General features: G+C 61.5%; 1 non-coding gene across 1 annotated transcript; it reads right to left on the bottom strand.

Annotated features, from left to right (window-relative positions):
- Window positions 1–13,726: 13,726 nt before the first annotated feature.
- On the bottom strand, window positions 13,727–13,800 carry TRNAI-AAU (transfer RNA isoleucine (anticodon AAU)). Its single transcript has one exon. It is a non-coding gene; the product is annotated as a tRNA-Ile (tRNA).
- Window positions 13,801–14,249: the final 449 nt, after the last annotated feature.

Raw genomic sequence — 14,249 nt, 5'->3', positions numbered from 1 at the left:
CTCAGCGTTATGCTTTTTTTCGTTTCTGAATACGGAATGAAAAGTCATTTCCAGGTGACACTATATCTAATGCTTTTGATCTATTTCTTCCTTCAGTACTTTTCATCGCACGGTGCGTTGATTCCCCTCACACTTTACAGTTATTGAAACTATCAATATGGAAATACCGTGACCTCATAAAAAGCACAGCTCCTGAACAGAGTCCTATTGTTTCCGCAGAGGCCAGCCTCCGGCATCTAAGGGCTCCCAGGGGATCTGGTTTCCAGGAACTCTCCCGTGTCACCAAAGGCCGGGGCTCTGCACGAAGAGCTTTGGTTTCCACCTGGTTGTCCCGACCACAGGGTGTGAGCGCAGAGACCCCCACGCCCACTTCATTCTGCGCTGGGCGCTGGGCTGCGCAGGTGCTGGGTGCTGGGCTGCGCAGGTGCTGGGCGCTGGGCTGCACAGGTGCTGGGCTGCGCAGGTGCTGGGCGCGGCGGGCTGCGCAGGTGCTGGGCGCTGGGCTGCGCAGGTTGCTGGGTGCTGGGCTGCGCAGGTGCTGGGCAGGGCGGGCTGCGCAGGTGCTGGGTGCTGGGCTGCGCAGGTGCTGGGCGCGGTGGGCTGCGCAGGTGCTGGGTGCTGGGCTGCGCAGGTGCTGGGCGCTGGGCTGCGCAGGTGCTGGGCGCGGTGGGCTGCGCAGGTGCTGGGTGCTGGGCTGCGCAGGTGCTGGGCGCGGTGGGCTGCGCAGGTGCTGGGTGCTGGGCTGCGCAGGTGCTGGGCGCTGGGCTGCGCAGGTGCTGGGCGCTGGGCTGCGCAGGTGCTGGGTGCTGGGCTGCGCAGGTGCTGGGCAGGGCGGGCTGCGCAGGTGCTGGGTGCTGGGCTGCGCAGGTGCTGGGCGCTGGGCTGCGCAGGTGCTGGGCGCTGGGCTGCGCAGGTGCTGGGCAGGGCGGGCTGGGCAGGTGCTGGGTGCTGGGCTGCGCAGGTGCTGGGCGCGGTGGGCTGCGCAGGTGCTGGGTGCTGGGCTGCGCAGGTGCTGGGCGCTGGGCTGCGCAGGTGCTGGGCGCGGTGGGCTGCGCAGGTGCTGGGCGCTGGGCTGCGCAGGTGCTGGGTGCTGGGCTGCGCAGGTGCTGGGCAGGGCGGGCTGCGCAGGTGCTGGGTGCTGGGCTGCGCAGGTGCTGGGCGCTGGGCTGCGCAGGTGCTGGGCGCTGGGCTGCGCAGGTGCTGGGCAGGGCGGGCTGGGCAGGTGCTGGGTGCTGGGCTGCGCAGGTGCTGGGCGCGGTGGGCTGCGCAGGTGCTGGGTGCTGGGCTGCGCAGGTGCTGGGCGCGGCGGGCTGCGCAGGTGCTGGGCGCTGGGCTGCGCAGGTGCTGGGTGCTGGGCTGCGCAGGTGCTGGGCGCGGTGGGCTGCGCAGGTGCTGGGCGCTGGGCTGCGCAGGTGCTGGGTGCTGGGCTGCGCAGGTGCTGGGCAGGGCGGGCTGCGCAGGTGCTGGGTGCTGGGCTGCGCAGGTGCTGGGCGCGGCGGGCTGCGCAGGTGCTGGGCGCTGGGCTGCGCAGGTGCTGGGCGCTGGGCTGCGCAGGTGCTGGGCGCTGGGGCTGCGCAGGTGCTGGGCGCGGCGGGCTGCGCAGGTGCTGGGCGCTGGGCTGCGTAGGTGCTGGGCGCTGGGCTGCGCAGGTGCTGGGCGCTGGGCTGCGCAGGTGCTGGGCGCGGCGGGCTGCGCAGGTGCTGGGCGCTGGGCTGCGCAGGTGCTGGGCGCTGGGCTGCGCAGGTGCTGGGTGCTGGGCTGCGCAGGTGCTGGGCAGGGCGGGCTGCGCAGGTGCTGGGTGCTGGGCTGCGCAGGTGCTGGGCGCGGTGGGCTGCGCAGGTGCTGGGTGCTGGGCTGCGCAGGTGCTGGGCGCGGCGGGCTGCGCAGGTGCTGGGCGCTGGGCTGCGCAGGTGCTGGGCGCTGGGCTGCGCAGGTGCTGGGCGCGGTGGGCTGCGCAGGTGCTGGGTGCTGGGCTGCGCAGGTGCTGGGCGCTGGGCTGCGCAGGTGCTGGGCGCGGTGGGCTGTGCAGGAGCTGGGCGCTGGGCTGCGCAGGTGCTGGGTGCTGGGCTGCGCAGGTGCTGGGCAGGGCGGGCTGCGCAGGTGCTGCGCGCGGCGGGCTGCGCAGGTGCTGGGCGCTGGGCTGCGCAGGTGCTGGGCGCTGGGCTGCGCAGGTGCTGGGCGCTGGGCTGCGCAGGTGCTGGGCGCTGGGCTGCGCAGGTGCTGGGCGCGGTGGGCTGCGCAGGTGCTGGGTGCTGGGCTGCGCAGGTGCTGGGCGCGGTGGGCTGCGCAGGTGCTGGGTGCTGGGGCTGCGCAGGTGCTGGGCGCTGGGCTGCGCAGGTGCTGGGCGCGGTGGGCTGCGCAGGTGCTGGGCGCTGGGCTGCGCAGGTGCTGGGTGCTGGGCTGCGCAGGTGCTGGGCAGGGCGGGCTGCGCAGGTGCTGGGTGCTGGGCTGCGCAGGTGCTGGGCGCGGCGGGCTGCGCAGGTGCTGGGCGCTGGGCTGCGCAGGTGCTGGGCGCTGGGCTGCGCAGGTGCTGGGCGCTGGGCTGCGCAGGTGCTGGGCGCGGCGGGCTGCGCCGGTGCTGGGCGCTGGGCTGCGCAGGTGCTGGGCGCTGGGCTGCGCAGGTGCTGGGCGCTGGGCTGCGCAGGTGCTGGGCGCGGCGGGCTGCGCAGGTGCTGGGCGCGGTGGGCTGCGCAGGTGCTGGGTGCTGGGCTGCGCAGGTGCTGGGTGCTGGGCTGCGCAGGTGCTGGGCGCTGGGCTGCGCAGGTGCTGGGCGCGGTGGGCTGCGCAGGTGCTGGGTGCTGGGCTGCGCAGGTGCTGGGCGCTGGGCTGCGCAGGTGCTGGGCGCGGTGGGCTGCGCAGGTGCTGGGCGCTGGGCTGCGCAGGTGCTGGGTGCTGGGCTGCGCAGGTGCTGGGCAGGGCGGGCTGCGCAGGTGCTGGGTGCTGGGCTGCGCAGGTGCTGGGCGCGGCGGGCTGCGCAGGTGCTGGGGGCTGGGCTGCGCAGGTGCTGGGCGCTGGGCTGCGCAGGTGCTGGGCGCTGGGCTGCGCAGGTGCTGGGCGCGGCGGGCTGCGCAGGTGCTGGGCGCTGGGCTGCGTAGGTGCTGGGCGCTGGGCTGCGCAGGTGCTGGGCGCTGGGCTGCGCAGGTGCTGGGCGCGGCGGGCTGCGCAGGTGCTGGGCGCTGGGCTGCGCAGGTGCTGGGCGCTGGGCTGCGCAGGTGCTGGGTGCTGGGCTGCGCAGGTGCTGGGCAGGGCGGGCTGCGCAGGTGCTGGGTGCTGGACTGCGCAGGTGCTGGGCGCGGCGGGCTGCGCAGGTGCTGGGCGCGGCGGGCTGCACAGGTGCTGGGCGCTGGGCTGCGCAGGGTGCTGGGCGCGGCGGGCTGCACAGGTGCTGGGCGCGGTGGGCTGCGCAGGTGCTGGGTGCTGGGCTGCGCAGGTGCTGGGTGCTGGGCTGCGCAGGTGCTGGGCGCTGGGCTGCGCAGGTGCTGGGCGCGGTGGGCTGCGCAGGTGCTGGGTGCTGGGCTGCGCAGGTGCTGGGCGCGGTGGGCTGCGCAGGTGCTGGGCGCTGGGCTGCGCAGGTGCTGGGCGCGGTGGGGCTGCGCAGGTGCTGGGTGCTGGGCTGCGCAGGTGCTGGGTGCTGGGCTGCGCAGGTGCTGGGCAGGGCGGGCTGCGCAGGTGCTGGGTGCAGGGCTGCGCAGGTGCTGGGCGCGGCGGGCTGCGCAGGTGCTGGGCGCTGGGCTGCGCAGGTGCTGGGCGCTGGGCTGCGCAGGTTTTGGGCGCGGCGGGCTGCGCAGGTGCTGGGCGCTGGGCTGCGCAGGTGCTGGGCGCGGCGGGCTGCGCAGGTGCTGGGCGCTGGGCTGCGTAGGTGCTGGGCGCTGGGCTGCGCAGGTGCTGGGCGCTGGGCTGCGCAGGTGCTGGGCGCGGCGGGCTGCGCAGGTGCTGGGCGCTGGGCTGCGCAGGTGCTGGGTGCTGGGCTGCGCAGGTGCTGGGCGCGGTGGGCTGCGCAGGTGCTGGGCGTGGTGGGCTGCGCAGGTGCTGGGCGCTGGGCTGCGCAGGTGCTGGGCGCGGTGGGCTGCGCAGGTGCTGGGTGCTGGGCTGCGCAGGTGCTGGGTGCTGGGCTGCGCAGGTGCTGGGCAGGGCGGGCTGCGCAGGTGCTGGGTGCAGGGCTGCGCAGGTGCTGGGCGCGGCGGGCTGCGCAGGTGCTGGGCGCTGGGCTGCGCAGGTGCTGGGTGCTGGGCTGCGCAGGTGCTGGGCGCGGTGGGCTGCGCAGGTGCTGGGCGTGGTGGGCTGCGCAGGTGCTGGGTGCTGGGCTGCGCAGGTGCTGGGCGCTGGGCTGCGCAGGTGCTGGGCGCTGGGCTGCGCAGGTGCTGGGCGCGGTGGGCTGCGCAGGTGCTGGGTGCTGGGCTGCGCAGGTGCTGGGCGCGGTGGGCTGCGCAGGTGCTGGGCGCTGGGCTGCGCAGGTGCTGGGCGCGGGGGGCTGCGCAGGTGCTGGGTGCTGGGCTGCGCAGGTGCTGGGCGCTGGGCTGCGCAGGTGCTGGGTGCTGGGCTGCGCAGGTGCTGGGCGCGGCGGGCTGCGCAGGTGCTGGGCGCTGGGCTGCGCAGGTGCTGGGTGCTGGGCTGCGCAGGTGCTGGGCGCGGTGGGCTGCGCAGGTGCTGGGCGCGGTGGGCTGCGCAGGTGCTGGGTGCTGGGCTGCGCAGGTGCTGGGTGCTGGGCTGCGCAGGTGCTGGGCGCTGGGGCTGCGCAGGTGCTGGGCATGGCGGGCTGCGCAGGTGCTGGGCGCTGGGCTGCGCAGGTGCTGGGCGCTGGGCTGCGCAGGTTTTGGGCGCGGCGGGCTGCGCAGGTGCTGGGCGCTGGGCTGCGCAGGTGCTGGGCGCTGGGCTGCGCAGGTGCTGGGCGCGGCGGGCTGCGCAGGTGCTGGGCGCTGGGCTGCGCAGGTGCTGGGCGCGGTGGGCTGCGCAGGTGCTGGGTGCTGGGCTGCGCAGGTGCTGGGTGCTGGGCTGCGCAGGTGCTGGGCAGGGCGGGCTGCGCAGGTGCTGGGTGCTGGGCTGCGCAGGTGCTGGGCGCGGCGGGCTGCGCAGGTGCTGGGCGCTGGGCTGCGCAGGTGCTGGGCGCTGGGGCTGCGCAGGTTTTGGGCGCGGCGGGCTGCGCAGGTGCTGCGCGCTGGGCTGCGCAGGTGCTGGGCGCTGGGCTGCGCAGGTGCTGGGCGCGGCGGGCTGCGCAGGTGCTGGGCGCTGGGCTGCGCAGGGTGCTGGGCGCAGGGCTGCGCAGGTGCTGGGCGCGGCGGGCTGCGCAGGTGCTGGGCGCTGGGCTGCGCAGGTGCTGGGCGCGGCGGGCTGCGCAGGTGCTGGGCGCGGCGGGCTGCGCAGGTGCTGGGCGCTGGGCTGCGCAGGTGCTGGGCGCGTTGGGCTGCGTAGGTGCTGGGCGCTGGGCTGCGCAGGTGCTGGGCGCTGGGCTGCGCAGGTGCTGGGCGCTGGGCTGCGCAGGTGCTGGGCGCGGCGGGCTGCACAGGTGCTGGGCGCGGTGGGCTGCGCAGGTGCTGGGTGCTGGGCTGCGCAGGTGCTGGGTGCTGGGCTGCGCAGGTGCTGGGCGCTGGGCTGCGCAGGTGCTGGGCGCGGTGGGCTGCGCAGGTGCTGGGTGCTGGGCTGCGCAGGTGCTGGGCGCGGTGGGCTGCGCAGGTGCTGGGCGCTGGGCTGCGCAGGTGCTGGGTGCGGTGGGCTGCGCAGGTGCTGGGTGCTGGGCTGCGCAGGTGCTGGGTGCTGGGCTGCGCAGGTGCTGGGCAGGGCGGGCTGCGCAGGTGCTGGGCGCGGTGGGCTGCGCAGGTGCTGGGCGCTGGGCTGCGCAGGTGCTGGGCGCGGTGGGCTGCGCAGGTGCTGGGCGCGGTGGGCTGCGCAGGTGCTGGGCGCTGGGCTGCGCAGGTGCTGGGCGCGGTGGGCTGCGCAGGTGCTGGGTGCTGGGCTGCGCAGGTGCTGGGTGCTGGGCTGCGCAGGTGCTGGGCAGGGCGGGCTGCGCAGGTGCTGGGTGCTGGGCTGCGCAGGTGCTGGGCGCGGCGGGCTGCGCAGGTGCTGGGCGCTGGGCTGCGCAGGTGCTGGGCGCTGGGCTGCGCAGGTGCTGGGCGCTGGGCTGCGCAGGTTTTGGGCGCGGCGGGCTGCGCAGGTGCTGGGCGCTGGGCTGCGCAGGTGCTGGGCGCGGCGGGCTGCGCAGGTGCTGGGCGCTGGGCCTGCGCAGGTGCTGGGCGCGGCGGGCTGCGCAGGTGCTGGGCGCTGGGCTGCGCAGGTGCTGGGCGCTGGGCTGCGCAGGTGCTGGGCGCTGGGCTGCGCAGGTTTTGGGCGCGGCGGGCTGCGCAGGTGCTGGGCGCTGGGCTGCGCAGGTGCTGGGCGCGGCGGGCTGCGCAGGTGCTGGGCGCTGGGCTGCGCAGGTGCTGGGCGCAGGGCTGCGCAGGTGCTGGGCGCAGCGGGCTGCGCAGGTGCTGGGCGCTGGGCTGCGCAGGTGCTGGGCGCGGTGGGCTGCGCAGGTGCTGGGTGCTGGGCTGCGCAGGTGCTGGGTGCTGGGCTGCGCAGGTGCTGGGCGCGGCGGGCTGCGCAGGTGCTGGGCGCCGGGCTGCGCAGGTGCTGGGCGCTGGGCTGCGCAGGTTTTGGGCGCGGCGGGCTGCGCAGGTGCTGGGCGCTGGCCTGCGCAGGTGCTGGGGCGCTGGGCTGCGCAGGTGCTGGGCGCGGCGGGCTGCGCAGGTGCTGGGCGCTGGGCTGCGCAGGTGCTGGGCGCAGGGCTGCGCAGGTGCTGGGCGCAGCGGGCTGCGCAGGTGCTGGGCGCTGGGCTGCGCAGGTGCTGGGCGCGGCGGGCTGCGCAGGTGCTGGGCGCGGCGGGCTGCGCAGGTGCTGGGCGCTGGGCTGTGCAGGTGCTGGGCGCGTTGGGCTGCGTAGGTGCTGGGCGCTGGGCTGCGCAGGTGCTGGGCGCTGGGCTGCGCAGGTGCTGGGCGCGGCGGGCTGCGCAGGTGCTGGGCGCGGTGGGCTGCGCAGGTGCTGGGTGCTGGGCTGCGCAGGTGCTGGGCGCGGCGGGCTGCGCAGGTGCTGGGCGCTGGGGCTGCGCAGGTGCTGGGTGCTGGGGCTGCGCAGGTGCTGGGCGCGGCGGGCCTGCGCAGGTGCTGGGTGCTGGGGCTGCGCAGGTGCTGGGTGCTGGGCTGCGCAGGTGCTGGGCGCGGCGGGCTGCGCAGGTGCTGGGCGCGGTGGGCTGCGCAGGTGCTGGGTGCTGGGCTGCGCAGGTGCTGGGTGCTGGGCCGCGCAGGTGCTGGGCGCGGTGGGCTGCGCAGGTGCTGGGTGCTGGGCTGCGCAGGTGCTGGGCGCTGGGCTGCGCAGGTGCTGGGCGCGGTGGGCTGCGCAGGTGCTGGGTGCTGGGCTGCGCAGGTGCTGGGTGCTGGGCTGCGCAGGTGCTGGGCGCTGGGCTGCGCAGGTGCTGGGCGCGGTGGGCTGCGCAGGTGCTGGGTGCTGGGTTGCGCAGGTGCTGGGTGCTGGGGCCGCGCAGGTGCTGGGCGCGGTGGGCTGCGCAGGTGCTGGGTGCTGGGCTGCGCAGGTGCTGGGCGCTGGGCTGCGCAGGTGCTGGGCGCGGTGGGCTGCGCAGGTGCTGGGTGCTGGGCTGCGCAGGTGCTGGGTGCTCGGCTGCGCAGGTACTGGGCGCTGGGCTGCGCAGGTGCTGGGCGCGGTGGGCTGCGCAGGTGCTGGGTGCTGGGCTGCGCAGGTGCTGGGCGCGGTGGGCTGCGCGCTGATTGCCGCGTTCCCTTCCCGGCCCCCTCCGGGTCTGGAAGGCGCTAACAACGAGGTGCTGCTTGTGCCTCAGATCCCTCGTGCGGATTTCCTGACAGCGCAGCGCGACTCCTGCGTCTCTTGACACAGAGCGAAGTCGAGAACACCCGCTCTTAGAAAGGAGGACTTGGACCAGTCGGCATCTTGCAGAAAACAGGCAAGGAAGGCCGTACTTCGCAACTGCTGAGGTCTTAACACTTATTCCTGAAAACAAGTCAGCAACCTAACGGGCATTAAATTGACATTTCCCTCCTTTCCTTTCCTTCCTTCCTTCCTTCCTTCCTTCCTTCTTCCTTCCTTCCTTCCTTCCTTCCTTCCTTCCTTCCTTCCTTCCTTCCTTCCTTCCTTCCTTCCTTCCTTCCTTCCTTCCTTCCTTCCTTCCTTCCTTCCTTCCTTCCTTCCTTCCTTCCTTCCTCCCTCACGCCCCTTCTTTCTTTCTTTCTTCCTTCCTTTCTTCCTTTCTTTCTTTCTTTCTTTCTTTCTTTCCTCCTATAATTTGATTAGCTGTTGAAACTAAAGAAATTAGGCCCTTACACACACCTAATCTGCTTATCCCTTATTAAGCCCCAGTCCATGTGCCTGTGGATTATATAAATTTTAAAGGAGATATTATTAAAGTCTTTATCTTTTCTTGACTTTTTACCCTGAGCATTTAGATCCTAGCAAGTGATGGACATAATTTAAAGGCCTAATTGTGATTTGTTGAGGTGCAGATTTAAAAATATTAATGCCCATTGTTTCCTTCTACGTTGTTTGAAATAGAAGTGAACATGTATATTACATGGCTTGCAGGAGTCTGGGAATAAAGGGCAGTGTCTGTTATTTGTAAATTCTCTTGCTCCAAAGAAAGCAGTTATGTTTGACAAATTATGTAAATAAAAGTTATTTTATACCAAAAAATAAAAGCAGAAGTAGAAAGAAACAGATGACCATGTTTTGGAGGGAAAAAGTGATTCCCAGGAAGCCACCTCCAGAAAACTACAGCTTCAGAGAAGGCAGGGCGGGCAATACCTGCTTTCGGACTTCTACCCTCCAGACTGAGAGCAAATAAGTTCCTAATTAATGCCAAAAAATTTAGAGAAATTAATGTTTAGCCCACAATTTGTTTGGTCCTGAGATAGGCTCTGAAGCACTAAATATCCTGAAGTTCTCAAGGGCTACCAAGGGACATGTACACTGATTATCACACTAAAATTGTACATAAAGGTTAATTATATTTTAAATTGCCAAGGGAAGTTGCAAAGATAAGTAATCATGGCATTTTCACAGGGGCACAGAGAAGGTGCAGCTCTCCACTCCTAATGAGCAGGGAAGGCTTTCAGAAGAAGTGATACCTGAACTGAGACTTCATAGAAGGAAAGAATCCATCTAGTTGGGGAGAGGAGGAGAGGAGAGGAGAGTCTGGCATCAGGGAGGGGAGGCAGGGTTGGGGGGACAATAGCTTAAGGCAGATTTGAGGCCAGGTGTGGGGAGACATGAGGAAAAATGGGAAAATATGGGACAGATTGCTGAGACCAGCTCAGCGATAGGTTTGCACAAAGGGACGGCAACACAGAACTGAAGAAATAAAATGACAGAAAGAAAGACACAAGAGAGAAATGAAAGCTGGAACCAGGGGACTCAACAGCTTCCGGAACTGAGAGCCTCGACCCTAGTTTCCACATTGCACTTATTAGACATTACAAAGCAGTAGTTATGTATGTTTACTTTCAAGCCTGCTTGTTATTAAAGCTGCAGCACCTGCAGTACTAGAGAACAAGCCATAAAAAGTTCAAATGCCTCCTCATGCAAATAATTTTTGTACTGACCAGACAGCGTGCCATCTAGTTAGGGCCAGTGTTCCTAAGCCCACACTTCTTATCTGTGTTATGGAAACATTTCAACTTCAAACCAGGTTCCCACAATCAAATTTAAGCTATTTTCCCACATCAGATCAGGAAGAGTGTTGAGGATTCATCTTCCTCTTACACATATTTTGAGGTTTCAAATTTTAATTCATTAACTTGGATGGTGAACAGAATGTGTAGTACAAATCTTACTAACCTTAATTACCCGAACCATGTTTCCTTGAGGATAAAAAGATAAGGGATTTCAAGAAACTTACAGTATAGGCCATTGTCCATTGAAAAATATGCTTCTTTCTTCCACAAAACTCTGCATTAAGAGACAGTTCTGTTTTCTTTAGCACTGGTTAAAAACTGATGAAAGATTCTGATGTAAATTTCTTTATTTCCTTGTGGGGAGCTCTGCAAAGCAGGCTCCAAGTTTCACAGGAAGAATAGATAAAGAAGGAGGTGCCCCTGGGCAAGATGACGAGCTGAACAAAATATGCTAAGTAGGGAAAAGAATTCTAGGAAAACTGTGTTGTCAGAGGGCTAATAAAGAGTAACTATTGTATCTGTAGTGACCTAGAAACAAGAGCTTCTGGGGAGAACTGCTGAACGTGCTGATGTCACTGAAGGTATAGAATAAAGTGCATGATTAAGCTGGGTGCCTGGGGGGGCTGCAAGCTCCTGCCAGCTCCTCGCGGCCCACCTGGTCCCCGCTATTTTGTGTCTTTCATTTCTTCACCCTCTAACCCCCCTCCTCGGAGTTTCGCAGACTCTGTTCGACTGTGACTGCATTGCACGGTCGTGACAAGTGGCGCCTGAACAGGGACCCAAGGCACGGGGGAATTTCAAGAAGTCTGGATGTAACAAGTGACAAGGTCCTATCCTGGAGGTTGTCGGCTGCAGCAAGACCGGTAAGGGCATAGATGCATTGGAGGTGGCCTGGATTACGTGAGAGCTAGAGGTAAGCACGGGGCCATTCACCAGGTTAAAAATGGGGAATCACACTTCTTCTCAACGCAGTTTGTATGTTCAGATGTTGGAGGCACTGTTGTCTGACTGAGGTTCTAAGGTAACTACCCAACAGCTAGAACAGTTTTTAGATTTTGCCCAACAGACTTGTCCTTGGTTTCCGGAGGAAGGTACTGTGGATGAGGATACTTGGCAAATGGTAGGTCAGAGATTGCGAGACTATACTGCTGAAGGCCCGAGTAATATTCCAGTAAATACTCTTACTCTGTGGGCCTTAATCCATAAATCACTAAATCCTGTTCCTGAAAGTGAAAGAGGTGCTGCTGCTCCTCTTTTGCCTTCTCTGGCCACCTCAAGGCATGGTTATGAACTTTGTTGAAACAGCCTTCTGCTCCTCCAGGACACCTAGGTAGTAATAGAAAGGGTGAGGAAGACAACTGAGTCTTCCCCTGCTGCCATTCAACGGCAGCTGTCACAGTTGTCTTTGGAGGATCAACAAGTGTTGCAGAAAGCCGCCCCTGTCGGTCAACAGTGCCTTCCCCCTAATGTGGGCTCACCTCCCCTAGTAGCTGTGGTCCCTCCTGTTCCATCTGCTGTACAGGCCAGTCTCTGATTCACCCCGATGCAGGGCTAGGATGTTTCTAAATTTATTAGCTCCTGGCTTTACACCAAAAGTGCATTGTCCCCGTTTATAGCAGAACCTTAAGAATGTCATCACACATTCCCTCTTTCAATAATACCAGAGTTTGACTATTCAGGTACAACTCCTGTGGAATATACCAACTCACTGGAAAATAAGCTCTGTCATAAAACTTAACCAACGTTTCACAACATACAGGGCATTGCTAGCGGGGTGAAGTTTGGGAGTCCTTTATGATGTTACACATGTTTGTCTTGTGAGTTCACAACTTTTACTATGTACTTGTTGGTTATGTATATTCACGTATGAATGATATACATCCATGAAATTTTTTTTAAAAAATTTCACATTTTAGGTTTAGCTTAACATTTTTCTTATCTGTTATTAAATTCTTTTTTGTTATTCACGTTTAAGGTCAATGCTAACACTTGATGGGTTCTCAATAACTCCTAAGCAGAATTACTTCTAAGTTGTTTTACAATATTGGTAACCAGCAAGAAACTTTCTGGCCTGCTCAGAAGTATACACATAAACTTAGATAAACATAAAATTGTTCATGCACACTTACACTCACATAAAATATCAGTGATGTAGTAAACATCAAGTCACTTCAATTACAGTGCACCTTGTTATAGCCAAACTCCAGTATAATATTTCTTTAGCAAATAAAATAGTATGTGCCAATTTTGAAAATGTCTATCAATGGTTTTAACATTGAAATGGAATTGATTCAATTAAAAATATTTCTAACTACAAATGGATTTTTATTACTTTTTTGTTCATTATTTCTCTAATACTTTTATGTCTCCAAGGCAAGTAAAGGAAAGAAATGTGAAAACTTTTCTTTGAAATGTTTGGAGTCCTTCCAGTTGAATGAATCATGAACAGAGATTTTCTTGGTCAACAAAGAGACAAAGAAGCTGATCAACAGCAGCCTTTCCCACAGCCGATCTCATGCTCCGTTTTCTCCATGTTATCCTATTCTTTCTGATGCCTTGCCAGACTTAGCAATCAAATGCAACACATTTGTACCTTCCTACAATAATAGTTAGCCTTTCATTTGCTGTGTAGGATGTTTCACTATTCATGTCAAAGGACCTAAAAATCAAAATTCAATTTAAGAAAATGTTTTTCTTCCATTCACAAATTTACTTGAAGGTTTTCCTCATTTTTATGAGCCAGTTGCTGCATGTTAATGCTTCTTTTGTCTTTCCTCTTTCATATGATGCTCGCGGGCTAAAGCATATGCATGTACACAACTATCTTGTCTCATAATATTGGCACTAAAATCTAAATTCTTAATGCTTAAGTGACTCTTTTTACTGGCCTTTTCAGCTATTAAAGCATTACATTTAATTCCAGGGCCTGAAGGGCAAAATCTGGCCTGATGTCCAGACAAATCCAGCCTGACCGTTGATCAGCTGGCTTTAAGGAGAGGGGCAATCAGTTTTAATGAGGGGATAATCCACTTACTCTTGCCCTTTTCCTCCTCATCCTCCTGCCAACTTTTCTCACCTCACTATATTAAGAATGCATAACTGAGGTTACAGTTTAGAGTGAATTGATGATATTTTAGTATTCCGTCACATCTAAAGAGCTTTCTGGAAATCAGCTTTATGTGGATTCTGAGGCCTGAATCTGTTTCCATTTTGAATATCATGGATCAATATATGTGGTACTTATTTGTCCAGAAGCCGGTTCAGCAAAAAGATATTTAAAAATGGAAAAAAAAGAGAAAGCTCCCTAAGTATCTGTAAAATGGAGATTCCATATTGTATTGTTGATTGATGAGAGCCAGTTGCAGACGATGTGAGAACACGTTGTCTTTTATGACGAGATGGGAAAACAATAATTCATAAAAATATGTGCTTGTATTAAGAAAACCGGGAAGGGCCTACAAGCAGGTGAGCACAGCGTTTCCCTCGGCAAGGTCTTGGACATGATTACTGGATGGATGAGGCGTAAGGAGAGGAGACCTCACTCTACCTGGTCATACTTTTCTACGTTGAAACATGTGAACGCAGTTCCAACCCCAAAACTATAACTTAAATCTTCTCCAAACAGCGAGTCTTCCACCTATTGATAATAAAATTAGTTGTCACATGTAACTTTTAAAATCTCGTTTTATTTTCACAGAACTGGTGAAGAACCAGTGAGGAAATGGTAAGAAGTGGGCATGGCTTTACAAATTTCTTTTCAGAGAGAAACATGAGACAGGTTTGTTTTCTCTGTCTGAATTTATTTCCTAATGGGAGAAAAAGTCCAACCAGTACCTTTTTACGCGTTGCGCCCACGCACGTGGAAATCAAAAGAAAGGGGTAAGTCTTGGGCAAGGGCCACCAAGGATGAGGAAAAGACTTGGGCAAGGGCCACCAAGGATGAGGAAAAGACTCAGTTACGATCCATAAATTCTCAGCGAGATTTGGTTCTTGGGAGACAAGGAACATGGTCGTCAGAGTGGACCTCGGAGAACAGAACTGGAAAGCTAAATATCAGCTGGCCCGTACGGGGCTCGAACCCGCGACCTTGGCGTTATTAGCACCACGCTCTAACCAACTGAGCTAACCGGCCACCTGCGCAGTGTCGTTACAATGTGACAATACTAATTAAATCCTTGACGTTAGCTACGTTTACTGACCCTCTTAAGCGAAAATTAAAGGAACTCTAATGCGCACCGGCCGTAAGGCGCCTCTTTGCCTGGGTGTCTGAGCGACAACCGCAGGGCGCCGCGCTGAGGCCTCCGCCCCTCGCTCCCGCCCCCTCTCCGCGCTCGCGGCCTGAGAACAGGGAGAGGCGAGCCCCGCGCCCTTCCGTGGGGAACGGGACTTTCTCCCACACGCGATTCCGCGCCGAGCAGAGGTGCAGAGACGCTCCCGAGAGGCTCCTCCTCCCCCCGACCCCTGACGCCTGGAGGGGGCCAGAGACCCCGACACCAGCCGCGCCAGCAGCGGGGGCCCCCGGGCTGCCGCCGAGGGCGGGTCGGGAAACCCGCGCGGGGGGTCGCGGGCGGGGTGGGGGTC

The sequence above is a fragment of the Dasypus novemcinctus genome, chromosome 22 (assembly GCF_030445035.2).
Source record: "Dasypus novemcinctus isolate mDasNov1 chromosome 22, mDasNov1.1.hap2, whole genome shotgun sequence".
NCBI lineage: Eukaryota > Metazoa > Chordata > Mammalia > Cingulata > Dasypodidae > Dasypus > Dasypus novemcinctus.
This window is presented reverse-complemented; position numbering and strand designations above follow the sequence as displayed.